At 41.5% G+C, this 15794-nt stretch overlaps 1 long non-coding RNA gene across 1 annotated transcript in view; it reads right to left on the bottom strand.

Annotated features, from left to right (window-relative positions):
* Window positions 1–1377: 1377 nt before the first annotated feature.
* LOC109250789 (uncharacterized) overlaps window positions 1378–15794 on the bottom strand; it is a 150876-nt gene continuing 136459 nt past the window's right edge. Inside the window, exons 4-5 of the long non-coding RNA XR_002073189.2 lie at window positions 9210–9462; window positions 1378–1834 (exon numbers count right to left, since the gene is read on the bottom strand). This is a non-coding gene — a long non-coding RNA (uncharacterized LOC109250789). The remainder of the gene's footprint in view (window positions 1835–9209; window positions 9463–15794) is intronic.

The raw sequence follows: 15794 nt of genomic DNA, 5'->3' as shown, positions 1-15794 counted from the left end.
TCTACCCTGGGCGTGAAGCCTACTTAAAAAAGAAAAAAAAAAAGAATTCACTTTCTTCTAGCAAGCTGGAGCAAAATGTAAATTTATTCCACGGCCAAGTGTAAACACAGATAAAGTGAATTTCAGCCTGAGACCAGGGTTTAAAACTGTGCATATTTGCTAGAAAAGTCTTACTGGATCATTAAGGTAATGAGTTAGTCAAAGCTGGTGAAAAAAAAAAAATCACAGTTAACCTAGGGCGCCTGGGTGGCTCAGTCAGTTGGGCAGTGACTGCGGCTCGGGTCATGATCTCATGGTTCGTGGGTTTGAGCCCCACGTCCAGCTCTGTGCTAACAACTGGGAACTTGGAGCCTGCTTTGGATTCTGTGTCTCCCTCTCTCTCTGCCCCTCCCCCACTCGTGCTCTGTCTCTCAAAGATAAATAAACATTATAGAAAAAAATTTTTTTCAATGCCAGTTAACCTGTTCTTATTTCTGATTGTAGTTGAGTGGCTACGTGGTCCTCAAAGTCCAGAGTCTTGTTCTATTCTTGTCCGTTTTCTTGACTCACTCAACCTCTCTGTGTCTCTTTCATCATCTGTAAAATCGGGGCTACAAATACTTAACTGTGTACAAAGCCATTTTTCCTTCGTCAGTGTCCTTCACAGCATAACACACCCCCTCCTCAGTCAAAACAATAAGGCTTTTGTTAAAACACATTAACTCCAAAGATAGACTTCAATTGAATTTGATGATTATTTCTTGGAGCCTTAGCACAATGGGAATACAAGTCAGAATAAAATAAAGTTCCCGTCCTAAAATGGTGACTCCCAAATACCAGTCCACACATTGGGACTGGTTCCTGACAGTGTTTATACAAGTCCATGGCAAAATGAACAGAAAAAGAAAGGATAATACAGAGAATGTTTTGTGACTCTAAACTTCCATTCAATTTGAAAGAATTTCTCTTAATATAAGTTTCTTATGAATATTTTCTTTCTAATCTGTTCTAGAAACTGAAATGTTTCTTTTTAATCTCGTGGTGGCAGTTGCCTCTTTTTAACATCTTAACTTAGCAAAACCAAACAAAAAAAATGTCAACTCTAAGTCAGGCTCTTTTTTGCTTTTAATTTTATTGGTCGGTTAACTCAAAATGAATGAGATTCAGTAAATAACTTCCACCTACTTAAGTAATATGATCAATCTGGTTTAGAGTTTAGTCAAGAAAATTGCTTAAATTTGTTATATAGAAGTTTCTGTTCTGAGAATTGTTTGAATTTATAATTGGAAGCTAAAAAAAAAAAAAAAGAAAGAAAGAAAGAAAGAAAGAAAGAAAGAAAGAAAGAAAGGAAGAAAGGAAGAAAGAAAGATGGAAAACAGATTTGGAGCCCAAGCTACCGCTAAAAACAAAAAACAACCAAAGGAGCAAAGCCAATAATAACCAAATGGTGCCTGGCACATAGAAGACTTTTGGCAAATATTTGTTGGATAAGTAAATAAATTATCAAGTCAAACAAATACGGATTCAAGTAATACCTAGCCAGCAGCTATAAAACAAAACAAAGCAAAATAACAAAAACTGATAAGCGTGAGGATTTTCACTCTTCGGTCAGAATAACATGTAAAATGGCTTTTCTTTTCTAGTTTTTCTTTCCAGTTACCGAGAACTCTTAAGTATTATATGCCTTCAGCCTAGGAAAAAAACCATAGCTCATTCTTCTCTCTTACCAAGAGGAAATAAAAGGGGCAGTCAGCGGCACCCAGCTGGCTCGGTCGGTAGAGCACGTGACTCTTGATCTTAGGGTTCTGAGTTCGAGCTTCACATGCGGTGTAGAGATTACTAAAAATAAAATAAACTTAAAAAAAACAAAAAGACAGAGGAAACTGAAAGCAATTTGGAAATTGTTTAGACTAATAGAAGTTAGACTCACAGAAGTTAGAGACAGAGATTTAGAAAGCACCCAACCCATCCCTTTCAATTTACAGATAAGGAGACAGGCTCTGAGAAGTTTCCCCAAGTTGCCCATGTTTTTAGGTTTGGACCTTGAGAACAAAGCCAAGATACTTCTGTCATGTAGCAGCAGTCTCTACCCTAATTGCAGGGGGAAGGTAAGCATCATTTTGAAAACTCCTTGCATAGTCAAACTACAAACTTGAAAGTGCAGAAAATCGAGACAGTGAGTTACATGTGACTTGTGTGTATTTCTGTCATCTTCAGGATTATTCCTGTGATAGCATTCATCAACACTAGATTAGCAAAGAGCTCTCATTATTGACCAGCCACTAGGATATGGAAATAGTCTTGCTCAACTGAAGCTAGCATTAATAATCGTATCCGTGTTAGACGCCCGCGGGGCTCAGTCAGTTAAGCGTCCGACTTGGTTTCAGCTCAGCTCAGGATCTCCCAGGTTGGTGAGTTCGAGCCCCGCGTCTGACAGTGCAGAGCCGGCTTGGGATTCTCTGTCTCCCCCTCTCTCTGCCTCTCCCTTGCTCACTCTCTCAAAATAAATAAATAAACATTAAGAAACAATAATAATTACATCCATGATTATTACAAAGATACACCGACAAAACCAAAATGGTATATGTACAAGGCCATTTAATGGAGCATCATTGGTAGTAGCAAAACACTGGACACAACTCAAATGTCCACCAGTTGGGAACTGCTGAAAGAAACTACGGTACATTCGCCAAAGGGTATTATTCAGCTATTGAAAAAAATGAAAAAATGAGAAAGACTTCTATATACTGAGATGGTATATCAACAGGATCTATCACTGGGGAAAAAAAGCAAGAGTACAACAATGCTTGTAATATGGCACCTTTTTAGTAGCCCAATCTAAAGGGAAACATACATGCACCCCCCACATTTACTTATAGTTTCAAAATGATACAACAGAAAAATAAACAATAACTAATAAAGGCGCTTCCATCTATAGTGCAAGGAAGGGGACAGGGTGGAGGAGACAGTCATGATCTTGAGGCTTCTTTAAATATACTTTGTTAGGGGCACCTGGGTGGCTTAGTCGGTTAAGCGTCCGACTTCAGCTCAGGTCACTATCTCGCGGTCCGTGAGTTTGAGCCCCGCGTTGGGCTCTGGGCTGATGGCTCAGAGCCTGGAGCCTGCTTCCGATTCTGTGTCTCCCTCTCTCTCTGCCCCTCTCCCGTTCATGCTCTCTCTCTGTCTCAAAAATAAACTTAAAAAAAAATTAAAAAAAAATAAATATACTTTGTTATATACTTTGATTTTTGAACAAAACTAATCAAGAAGAAAAAAAAAATCCCTAAAAATAGAAAGCAGATGGAAGGAAACAAATGGACTGACCTTTATACTAAATTTGTGACAAAACGATATGGAGAAAAGAATTATTTCAACTGGACTTCAAAAACACAGAATTTGGGGGGCACCTGGGTGGCTCAATCGGTTAAGCGTCCGACTTTGGTTCGGGTCATGATCTACGGTCCATGAGTTCGAGCCCCGCGTCGGGCTCTGTGCTGACAGCTCGGAGCCTGGAGCCTGTTTCAGATTCTGTGTCTCCCTCTGTCTCTGACCCTCCCCCTGTTCATGCTCTGTCTATCTCTGTCTCAAAAATAAATAAACGTTAAAAAATTAAAAAAAAAAAAACACAGAATTTTGACTGTACATCCCAAATTGGATATATTCTCAGGACAGAGAGAACTACAAAGACATTCTAAACTGCATTCAGCAGTTTTGTTAATGATAATAGTGTTATTTTTATTTTTATAGGAAGTTATATCATAGGTGACTGTGTTAACGCTGTTAAGAACCAAGATGTTCAAAATAAGAGAAAGGAAATACATGGAGAAATTTGAAGTTAGGCAAAAACCCTGCCATGTTCAATTTAAATTGGAAATATCACTATAAATTCAGAGTTTTTGTTTATGTTTATTTTTTTTTATTTTTTTTAATGTTTATTTATTTTTGAGACAGAGAGAGACAGAGCATGAATGGGGGAGGGACAGAGAAAGAGGGAGACACAGAATCCAAAGCAGGCTTCAGGCTCTGAGCTGTCGGCACAGAGCCCAACACGGGGCTCGAACTCACAGACCATGAGATCATGACCTGAGCCGAAGTCGGAGGCTCAACCAACTGAGCTACCCAGGTGCCCCAGTGTTTATTTATTTTTGAGAGGGGAGGGGCAGGGAAAGTAGGAAACAGAGGATCTGAAGCGGGCTCTGCACTAACAGAGAGGCCAATGTGGACTTGAAGTCTGGAATCGTGAGATCATGACCTGAGCCAAAATCAAAAGCCAGATGCTCAACTGACTGACCCACCCAGACACCCCTCCAAAGGAATTTTTTTTTTTTAAATATTCTTTATTTATTTATTTATTTTTGAGACAGAGAGAGACAGAGCATGAACGGGGAGGGGCAGAGAGAGAGGGAGACACAGAATTGGAAGCAGGCTCCAGGCTCTGAGCCATCAGCCCAGAGCCCGATGCGGGGCTCGAACTCACGGACCGCGAGATCGTGACCTGAGCCAAAGTCGGATGCCCAACCGACTGAGCCACCCAGGCGCCCCCCAAAGGAATTTTTTTTAATGTTTATTTATTTTTGAGAGAGAGAGAGAGAGAGAGAGGGAAGGAGGGAGAGCACGCACACGAGATCAAGCTGGGGAAGGGCTGCGAGAGAGGGGGACAGAGGATCCAAAGTGGGGGCTCAAATTCATGAACTCTGAGATCTTGACCTGAGCCAAAGTCGAACACTTAACCGACTGAGCCACCCAGGTGCCCCTAAATTCAGGGGTTTTTTAAACAAAAAGGTTATTATTCGCCCTGACCACTGAAAAGTCTGAGAAGCAATGACCACCTAATAGCAATCAGTTCCCTGACACAAACTATAATCACTGAAGATCATCCCCCACTAAATAAAATAGGATTCTTTAGAGAAATCTCTGACTCCAGGTCTGGGGCAAGGGCCCGTATGAGATGAGCCAGGGAGGTCTTCTTGTGCAGGAAAGCAAGGAAACTCTCAACAACTACTGTGGTTGTGCCAAGATGCCTCACAGGGCACCTGGGTGGCGCAGTCGGTTAAGTGTCTGACTTTGGCTCAGGTCATGATCTCATGGTTCGTGGGTTCGAGCCCGCACTGGGCTCTGTGCTGACAGCTGGGAGCCTGGAGCTGGCTTTGGATTCTGTGTCTCCCTCTCTCTCTGCACCTCCCCCATTCATGCTCTGTCTCTCAAAAGTAAATAAATAAGCAGTTAAAAAAAAAAAGAAGAAGAAGAAGAAGCGGAGCGCCTGGGTGGCTCAGTCGGTTCAGCATCTGACTTCAGCTCAGGTCCTGATCTCGCGGTCCATGAGTTCCAGCCCCGCATCGGGCTCTGTGCTGACAGCTCAGAGCCTGGAGCCTGCTTCCGATTCTGTGTCTCCTTCTTTCTTCCCCTCCCCCACTCATGCTCTGTCTCTCTCTCTCTCTCTCTCTCTCTCTCTCTCTCTCTCTCTCTCTGTCAAAAATAAATAAACTTACTTCTCTAAAGAAGACATCCGGATGGCCAACAGGCACATGAAAAGATGCTCAACGTCACTCCTTATCAGGGAAATACAAATCAAAACCACACTCAGATATCACCTCACGCCAGTCAGAGTGGCCAAAATGAACAAATCAGGAGACTATAGATACTGGAGAGGATGTGGAGAAACGGGAACCCTCTTGCACTGTTGGTGGGAATGCAAATTGGTGCAGCCACTCTGGGAAACAGTGTGGAGGTTCCTCAGAAAATTAAAAATAGACCTACCCTATGACCCAGCAATAGCACTGCTAGGAATTTACCCAAGGGATACAGGAGTGCTGATGCATAGGGGCACTTGTACCCCAATGTTTATAGCAGAGCTTTCAACAATAGCCAAATCATGGAAAGAGCCTAAATGTCCATCAACTGATGAATGGATAAAGAAATTGTGGTTTATATACACAATGGAGTACTACGTGGCAATGAGAAAGAACGAAATATGGCCCTTTGTAGCAACGTGGATGGAACTGGAGAGTGTGATGCTAAGTGAAATAAGCCATACAGAGAAAGACAGATACCATATGTTTTCACTCTTATGTGGATCCTGAGAAACGTAACAGAAACCCGTGGGGGAGGGGAAGGAAAAAAAAGAAAAGAGGTTAGAGTGGGAGAGAGCCAAAGCATAAGAGCCTCTTAAAAACTGAGAACAAACTGAGGGTTGATGGGGTGTGGGAGGGAGAGGAGGGTGGGTGATGGGTATTGAGGAGGGCACCTTTTGGGATGAGCCCTGGGTGTTGTATGGAAACCAATTTGACAGTAAATTTCATATATTGAAAAAAAATAAAATAAAAAATAAAATAAAATAAAATAAATTTTAAAAAAATCCAAAAAATAAAAAAATAAATAAACTTAAAAGAAAAAGAAGCCTCATGAGTCAACTTTAAAGGGGTCTAATAAGGGACAATTTGGGTATCAAAGTGAAAAATCACTGATTTATTGAGACACATCCAATATATAAAAATCCCTGAACTCAAAATGAGCTGATAAAAACATTAGTCACCCTTGAACACCAAAATCATTCTGAAAATTGATCTAGAAGGCAAAAATCACACAGTTGTCCCACCTTTCCTACATTTCAAGATAGACACAAAGTTGATGAGGGAAATTTCTTCTATATAGACTTCTAGCTAATGCCAAAGAAATGATGGCATTGGAAAATCAAGTCTCCTCCTTCTAATGACAGAGTGGACCTAGGCAGTGATCATCAGTGACTGCTAAAATCATCAGCTTAAAGGATAATAGGATGCTAGAATGCAAAATTCAGCCTCACACCATCTGAACCCCACTCATCAATCTTTTTTTTTTTATTTTTTAATGTTTATTTATTAATGAGAGAGAGAGACAGAGTGTGAGCAGGGGAGGGGCAGACCGAGAGGGAGACACAGAATCCGAAGTAGGCTCCAGGCTCTGAGCTGTCAGCATAGAGCATGACGCGGGGCTCGAACTCATGAAGTGTGAGATCATGACCTGAGCCAAAGCGGGAGGCTCAACCGACTGAGCCACCCAGGTGCCCCTCATCAATCTTAATATCATAAAAAGTAAGACACCAGACATTATAGGCCTCCTGATGTAAAGATGCAATGAAGGATCAAGAACACCTCGGGGCAGCTGCTTGGCTCAGTCGGTTGAGTGTCCGACTCTCGATTAGGGCTCAGGTCATGATCTCATGTTGTGAGATGGAGCCCCAAGTTGGGCTCCACACTAGGCTGCTTAAGATTCTCTCTCTCTCTCTCTCTCTCTCTCTCTCTCTCTCAAAAAACAAAACAAAAAAAAAGGACACCACCCATGAGGGATTCTTAACTTAAAAAGTGAACCCAAATCTGATCGAATCTCTACAAAAAAAAAAAAACAAAAAAAAAAAAACTAGTTATGAAAAGTGTTTGATTTATATTCAAGGAGTGAAAGAGCAAAGCAATTCTCACAGCTGAAGCCACGTGACTGTCCCAACCCCACTCCTGTAGATTCAGGCAGCCCACAGCTCTAGAACAGCTCCTGTTTATCCATTAAGGGGAAATTGAGGAGCCCGAGTTCCATAACTCACATGACTGCATACAGTCAACCTGGCCACTGATCCTGATAGAACATTGTGTGTGACTCATACCCCACATTCAATTATTGGTTGACTGCTTTAGGCCCTGTGACTACTTTTCTATCTGACTAACGTACCTATTGCCAGAGTTGCTCTGAAACAGGGGCTCTGCTTGATTCTTAAAATATTCCTAAAGATTAGGGTCCTGACCTCGAATTCCAATGCACCTGCTGGGTCCTCACTCCATATTGCTAAGTACCTACTTGCACCCTGTTTCTTGCCTGCTCCCAGGCTTGCTTTCTTTCTTTCTTTTTTTTTTTTTAATGTTTATTTATTTGAGAGAGAGAGAGCATATGTGCTCAAGCGGGAGAGGGGCAGAGAGAGGGAGAGAGAAAATCCCAAGCAGGCTACACCCTCAGTTATGGAGCCCAACGCAGGGCTCGAACTCATGGACCTGAAAGATCATGACCTGAGCCGAAATCAAGAGTCAGATGCTTAACTGACTGAGCCCCCTGGCGCCCCCCAGGCTGCCTGTTTTTAACTTCTTGCCATCTTATTAGGTGTTTCTTGACCTAGGAATCTTGTGTTAATTTGACCCATACTGCTAAAATTTAGACTAAATATCAGACCATGTATTTTTGCTAATTCATAACATCCTGGGGCAGGTTGGTGACATTATCCTTGTTTTGAAATGGAACAAAAACATGTGAAACACTTGTTTCTGGGGCAGCACCATTACAAGCACCCTCAATCTCGGTTCCCTAAATAAGGAACAGTAGATGCAGCCTGCAAATTACTTAGCAAGTGCTCCCATTCTCTCCAAGCCTTGAGTCCTCTCCTTGTCTGTCACTGCTGGCCCACCCCAGCCATCTCTTCCTTCTCTGCTCCACTTGACCCCTGCTCTGATGGGAACGCTTTTTAAAAGCTTCTACAACCAGGTCAGTCCCCAGGTGTCGGCTCAGTGCTTTGATTCCATGGATATGACCTTCTTCTATTTTTTAATGCTTTTTATTATAAAGTAAAACAGATAAAGAACACCACACAGACGCATGGCTTAATGAATTCACATAAAGCAACACTCTCGTAACCATCATCAGGTCAAGAAATAGATCTTTGCAGTTACCCCGGGAACCCCTTCCATGCGTGCAGCGGCCAGATCACAAGCCCCTCCTTTACTCATACATAACCATAGTCTAGACTTTTATAGTCATCGCTTGCTTGCTTTTCTTAAATAAGTTTTCCCACCTGTATGTGCATCCCCAGACACCCTATCTTAGTCCTGCCCATTTAAAAAATTACATATGTCTTCCACGTCTCTTTTTTTTTAATGTTTATTTATTCATTTTGAGAGAGAGAGGGAGAGAGAGAGAGAGAGAGAGAGAGAGAGAGAGAGAGAGAGAATCCCAAGCAGCCTCCACGCTGTCATCGAAGAGTCCGACACCGGGATCAATCTCACACGGACCGTGAGATCATGACCCGAGCCAACATCAAGAGCCAGACGCTTAACTGACTGGGCCATCCAGGTGCCCCTGTTTCACGTCTCTTTTAATCTTCAGTTCCCCCTCCCTTCCTCTTCTCCTTAGAATTACCTGTTGAAACCCCCAGGCTATTTGACTAATAGTTTCCCAGGATGGATTTCGCCAGCCGATTGCTATTTCAATGAACTTACCTGGCCTTCCCGACTTCCCTCTCATCTTGCTGGGGCAGGCTTGCAGCTCCGGCAGCTTTGGGAGAGGTGTCCTCACTGCACTCCACAGCATGACTGATTGAAAGAAGCCAGCTTCCCTGCTCCCCGTTGCTGCCAGCTAGGGCTCCATCTGGCTCTTTGGGCGGCTAGCTGACGTCAGATATGCTACACATTCCTGCTACCACGATCCACCTCATTCTTTCCCTTCTTCTTGGTGAGAGGTGCTGCTTGATCCCTGAGACGTAGAAAAGTAGAAACAGAGGCATGCAGAGTGTTATTGGACCTTGAGGTACAGGAAACATCATTCCTTCCGGTGGCTTCCTTGCCAATTTCTAGCAGCACTTTTGAGGGGGATTAAGCAATGGACAACATGCCAGCTGAGTTCCCAAATACGGGCCAGGCTGGTTAGGATCCTGAGTGTTGGGTATCTTTTGAAGGGATTTTGTATGTTTAAATGTACTTTACAAAGCTTAAAAGAAATAAAGTTTAAAATCACAGTCGTAACGATATTTCAGTCACGCTGTGGGTGAAGTGGCGTTTTTGTAGGCCCACCTTGAACCCTAATCAAATATAGCCTTATTTCTGCAGGAAACCAAAGGCCAAATTCCAAACGTGTAACTTTAAAAAGTGTGGGAATAGATCTCTGTAAATCTGAGGGTTAGCTGTGCAGACAACTATAACATTTTAGATTCTGGGTTATGCAAGCTAACCTGAAATTACTTTCTCGAGGTCTTCTCCTAAAGAGGGTTTACATATTCTTACCCTAAGCATCCTCCCAAATGACTTAAAATATCATTCCTTCATCTACTTCCAAATAACAAAAAATAATGATTCCCCTTCTGTGTTCTAAAAGAAAGGCCAAGAAAAGTATTGCTTCAGGCAGCTAATGTCCAAAATCTGACTACCATAGAGAAAGTCACAACACCCGCCAACCCCCTAAAAATTCTAGAGACCAACACTGTTATTATACAAACTGAGCATCTCTCCAGGGGAAACAACCCCACCCACCCCCAAACCTTCTAAATTTCCAAGCAATATATGGAATTATTTAGGACATAAATGTGAATCACTAGCAGCTGGGAAATTTTTAGATGTTGAAACATGATAGTCTCCATTTGCTTGCATCCCGTCAATAGTCTCTGTTCCACTTGAAAAGCATCACATCAAAGATAGAGGCAAAATGTAGTAATAACAACAACAACAGAAAGATTTATTTCATTCTGGAGCTCTATGGTAATGACTCTTTAGATTCTTAGACTCATTACAACTTACATTGTGTCCAAGAACACCAACGCATTTTATAAGGCCTTTCAAATAAGCCAAATAAGGGTATTCAGCCAAGACTCATTCATATTCAGATTTCTAGGACACTCTGATTTGATAATATATGTTCCATACAATGCAGTAATGGTTAAATCAGGGGTCTACTGAGCTTTGAGCCTCGTGGAGTGAAGCTGCAATTTAAAGCAGCATAGTGTTTGGGGCGCCTGTGTGGCTCAGTCGGTTGGGCGGCTGACTTCAGGTCGTGATCTCACAGCTCGTGAGTTTGAGCCCCACGTCAGGGTCTGTGCTGACAGCCCAGAGCCTGGAGCCTGCTTCGGAGTCTGTGTTTCCCCCTCTCTCTGCCCCTCCCATGCTCATGCTCTGTCTCTCTCTGTCTCTCAATAATAAATAAAAGTTAAAAAAAGTTAAAAAAAGGAATAAAATACTTAGGAATAAATTTAACCAAGGAATTCTTAAAACTGCATTCTTAAAACTATAAGACACTGGTGAAAGAGCAAGATGACACAAGCAAAAGGAAACATATACCATGCTCATGGATTGGAAAAATATTGTTAAAATGTCCATACTACCCAAAGCAATCTACAGATTCAAGGCAAAACCTATCAAAATACCAACTGTATTCTTCACAGAACTAGAACACATAACCCTAAAATTTGTATGGAACCACAAAAGTCTCCTAATAGCCAAAGCAATCTTGAGAAAGAAAAATAAACCTGGAGGGATCACAATGCGAGACATCAAGCTATACTACAAAGCTATAGTAATCAAAACACTATGGCACTGGCACGAGATAGACACATAGCTCAACGAAACAGAATCGAGATTCCAAAAGTAACCATGTGCTTATATGATCAATTAATCTGTGACAATGGAGGCAGGAATATAAAATGGGGGAAAGACAGTCTCTTTAATAAATGGTGTTGGGTTAAACTGGACAGAAACATGCAAAAGAATGAAACCCCTGGACCATTTTCTTATACCAACACAAAAATAAACTCAAAATGGATTAAAGACCTAAATGTGGGGCACCTGGCTGGCTCAGTAAGGAAAGCATGCGATTCTTGATCTTGGGGTCGTGAGATCAAGCCCCACATTGGGTGTAGAGATTACATACATACAGGGGCGCCTGGGTGGCTCAGTCAGTTAAGTGCCAGACTTCGGCTCAGGTCATGCCCTCGTGTTTCGTAAGTTTGAGCCCCGCGTCGGGCTCTCTGCTCTCAGCACAGAGTCTGCTTCAGATCCTCTGTCTCCCTCTCTCTGCCTCTGTCTCCCTCTCTCTCTCTCTCTCAAAATTAAATAAAGATTTTTAAAAAATTTAAGAGATCACATACATACATATATAAACTTTAAAAAAAAATTTAAAAAGACCTAAATGTGAGCCCTGAAACCATAAAGCCCCTAAATATAATCATAGGCAATTATCTCTTAGACATTGGCTTTAGTAACGTCTTTCTGGATAGGTCTCCTCAAGCAAGGGAAACAAAAGCAAAATTAAACTATTGGGACTAAATCAAACTAAAAGCTTTTGCACAGCAGAGGAAACCATCAACAAAATGAAAAGGCAACCTGATGGGGCACCTGGGTGACTCAGTCGGCTAAGCGTCTGACTTCGGCTCAGGTCATGATCTCATGGTTTGTGAGTTCAAGCCCCACATTGGGCTCTGTGCTGGCAGCTCAGAGCCTAGAGCCTACTTCGGACTCTTTCTCTCCCTCTCTCTCTCTGCCCTTCCTCTACTCGCTCACGCATTCTCTCTCTCTGTGTCAAAAATAAACATTAAAAAAAATTAATGGGAATGCAAGCTGGTGCAGCCACTCTGGAAAACAGTACGGAGGTTTCTCAAAAAACTAAAAATAGAACTACCCTACGACCCAGCAATTGCACTACTAGGCATTTATCCACGGGATACAGGTGTGCTGTTTCGAAGGGACACATGCGCCCCCATGTTTATAGCAGCACTATCAACAATAGGCAAAGTATGGAAAGAACCCAGATGTCCATCGATGGATGAATGGATAAAGAAGATGTGGTATATAGATACAATGGAGTATTACTCAGCAACCAAAAAGAATGAAATCTTGCCATTTGCAACTACGTGGATAGAGCTGGAGGGTATTATTATGCTAAGTGAAATTAGTCAGAGAAAGACAAAAATCATATGACTTCACTCATATGAGGACTTTAAGAGACAAAACAGATGAACATAAGGGAAGGGAAACAAATATAATATGAAAACAGGGAGGGGGACAAAACAGAAGAGACTCATAAATATGGAGAACAAACTGAGGGTTACTGGAGGGGGTGTAGGAGGGGGATGGGCTAAATGGGTAAGGGGCACTAAGGGAATCTACTCCTGAAATCATTGTTGCACTATATGCTGACCAATTTGGATGTAAATTTTTAAAAATAAAAAATTAAATTAAAAAAAAATTAAGAAAAGGCAACCTGCTGAATGGGACAAGATATTTGCAAATGATACATCTGATAAGGGGTTAATATCCAAAATTTATAAAGAACTCATACAACCCAATGCCAAAGAAACAAATAATGCATTTAAAAAATGAACCGAGGATCTGAATGGGCATTTTTTGAAAAGATGCTCAACATTACATCAGGGAAATGCAAATCAAAACCACAATGAGATATCACTTCACACTAGTCAGAATGGTTAGTATCAAAAAGATAGGTAGTAACAAATACCGGAAAGGATGTGGCAAAAAAAGGGAAGCCTCGTGCGCTGTTAGCGGGAATGTAATTTGGTGCAGCCACTGTGAAAAACAGTATGGAGGTCCCCGAAAACAATTAAAAATAGAAATACCATACAATTCAATAATTCCACTGCTGGGCATTTACCTAAAGGGAACAAGAACAGCAGTTCAATAGATGAATGGATAAATAAGATGTGGTATGTGTCCAGAATGGAATATTACCCAGCCATAAAAAAATAAAGAAATCGTGCCATTTGCAACAACATGGATAGTCCCAGAGAGTATTATGGTAAGTGAAACAAGTTAGACACAGAAAGACAAATACCATACGTAGAACCTAAAGAACAAAAAAACAGAAACAGACTCATAAATACAGAGAACAAAGTGGAGGTTGCCAGAGGGGATGGGGTGCAGAAGCGCATGAAATAGGTTTAGGAGATTAAGAGGTACAATCTTCCATTTATAAAATAAATAAGTCACAGGGATGTAATGCACTGCACAGAGATACAATCGACAATGTTGTAAACATTTTGCATGGTCACAGAGGGTAACTACACTTATCATAGCAATCACATCATTATGTACATAAATATCAGATCACTATGTTGGACACCTAGAACTAATATAATATTGTATGTCAACAACACTGCAATCAAAAAAGATTCTGGGGGCTCCTGGCTGGCTCAGCCATAAGAGCACATGACTCGATCTCGGGGTTGTGAGTTCGAGCCCCTCGCTGGGTGTAGAGATGACTTAAATAAAGAAAACTTTGAATAAAAAGATTTTTGTGGGATTTTATAAGTTGATTCTAAAATTCATAAGGAAGAACAAAGAGCCAAAATGAGGGAGAAAATGTGTGAAGAAATGCAACACAGAAGAACCTTGTTGACAGATTTTACTATAGAACTAGAGTTGTCGTGACAGTATGGTAATGGTGCAGGGACAAATAGCCCAAAATGACCAAATAGAAAAACTACAAAACAAATAGAAAAAAAAAACGAAATAAACAACAATAAAATAAAATAAATAAAAATAATAAATTAAATAAAATAAAAAACAAATATAGAAACTACAAAACAGACCTCCACAACAGAAGTGACATTACATATCGATGGGGAAAGGATGGCCTATTCAGCAAATGTGGCCAGTTATCTACCGGGAACAAACCAACCAACCAACAAACAAAAACACTTCAAGGCGCCTGGGTGGCTTGGTTAGTTGAGCATCCAACTCTTGGTTTCAGCTCAGGACATGATACCAGGGTGCGGGATCGGGCTCCGAGTAGGACTCCACACTGAGCGTGCAGCCTGCCTGAGATTCCTTCTCTCCCTCTGCCCCTCTCCCCCATTGGCACACGTGCTCGCTCTCTCTCTCTCTCTCTCTCAAATAAAAAACTTAAAGGGGCACCTGGGTGGCTCAGTCAGTTAAGTGACCGACTTCAGCTTAGGTCACGATCTCACAGTTCGTGGGTTTGAGCCCTGCGTCGGGTTCTGTGCTGACAGCTCAGAGCCTGGAGCCTGCTTTGGATTCTGTCTTCCTCTCTCTCTGCCCCTCCCCCTTTCGTGCTCTGTCTCTCTCTCTCTCTCTCTCAAAAATAAATAAAATTTAAAAAATTAAAATTTAAAAATTTAAAAAGCCACTTCAATTCCTACCTCATGCCACACACAAAAATAAATTCCAGGTACATTTAAAAATCTAAATGTAGGGACGCCTGGATGTCTCAGTCGGTTAGGCATCCGATTTCAGCTTAGGTCACAATCTCATGGCTTGTGGGTTCGAGCCCCACATTGGTCTCTGTGCCAACAGCTCAGAGCCTGGAGCCTGCTTCGGATTCTGTGTCTCCCTCTCTCTCTGTCCCTCCCCAGCTCATGCTCTGTGTCTCTCTCAAAAATAAATAAATCTTAGGAAAAAAAATTTTTTTAATCTAAATGTAAAAATGAAACCTAAAAATTGTGTAAGAAAAGAGAGCAGGGGCACCTGAGCAGCTCAGTCGATTAAGCACCTGAGTCTTGATTTCAGCTTAGGTCATGATCTCACTGTTTCTGAGTTTGAGCCTCACATCAGGCTGAGAACTGCTGATGAGGAGACTGCTTGGGATCCTCTCTCTCTCTCCCTCTTTCTCTGCCCCTCCCCTGCTCTCTCTCTCTCTCTCAAAATAAATAAATAAACTTTATAAAAAAAAAAAAGAAAAAAGAAAAGAAAAGAGACTGTCTTTATGAAATCTGGGTAGAGATTTCTTTAACAGGACATAAAACTTACAAAAACATATAGGAAAATGATAAATTTGACTCATTAAAATCTAAAATGTATAAAACACTATAAAAAATGAAAATACAAGCTACAGACAAAATTTTTGCAACTCACATAACAAAGGATTTATATAAAAATAGGTAGTAACTATCAATCAATAGCAATCAAATAGGAAAACAGGAAAATAATGATAGCTAACGTGTATTGTGTGCTTTGTTGGTTTTTTTAATGTTTGTTTTGAGAGAGAGAGAGAGAGAGAGCGGGAGCTGGGGTGGGGCAGAGAGAGGGGGAGAGAGAGAGTCCCAAGAGGGCTCCACGCTCAGCTTG

Source organism: Panthera pardus, unplaced genomic scaffold (assembly GCF_024362965.1).
Source record: "Panthera pardus isolate Hobbes unplaced genomic scaffold, ASM2436296v1 HiC_scaffold_27, whole genome shotgun sequence".
Lineage (NCBI taxonomy): Eukaryota > Metazoa > Chordata > Mammalia > Carnivora > Felidae > Panthera > Panthera pardus.
This window is presented reverse-complemented; position numbering and strand designations above follow the sequence as displayed.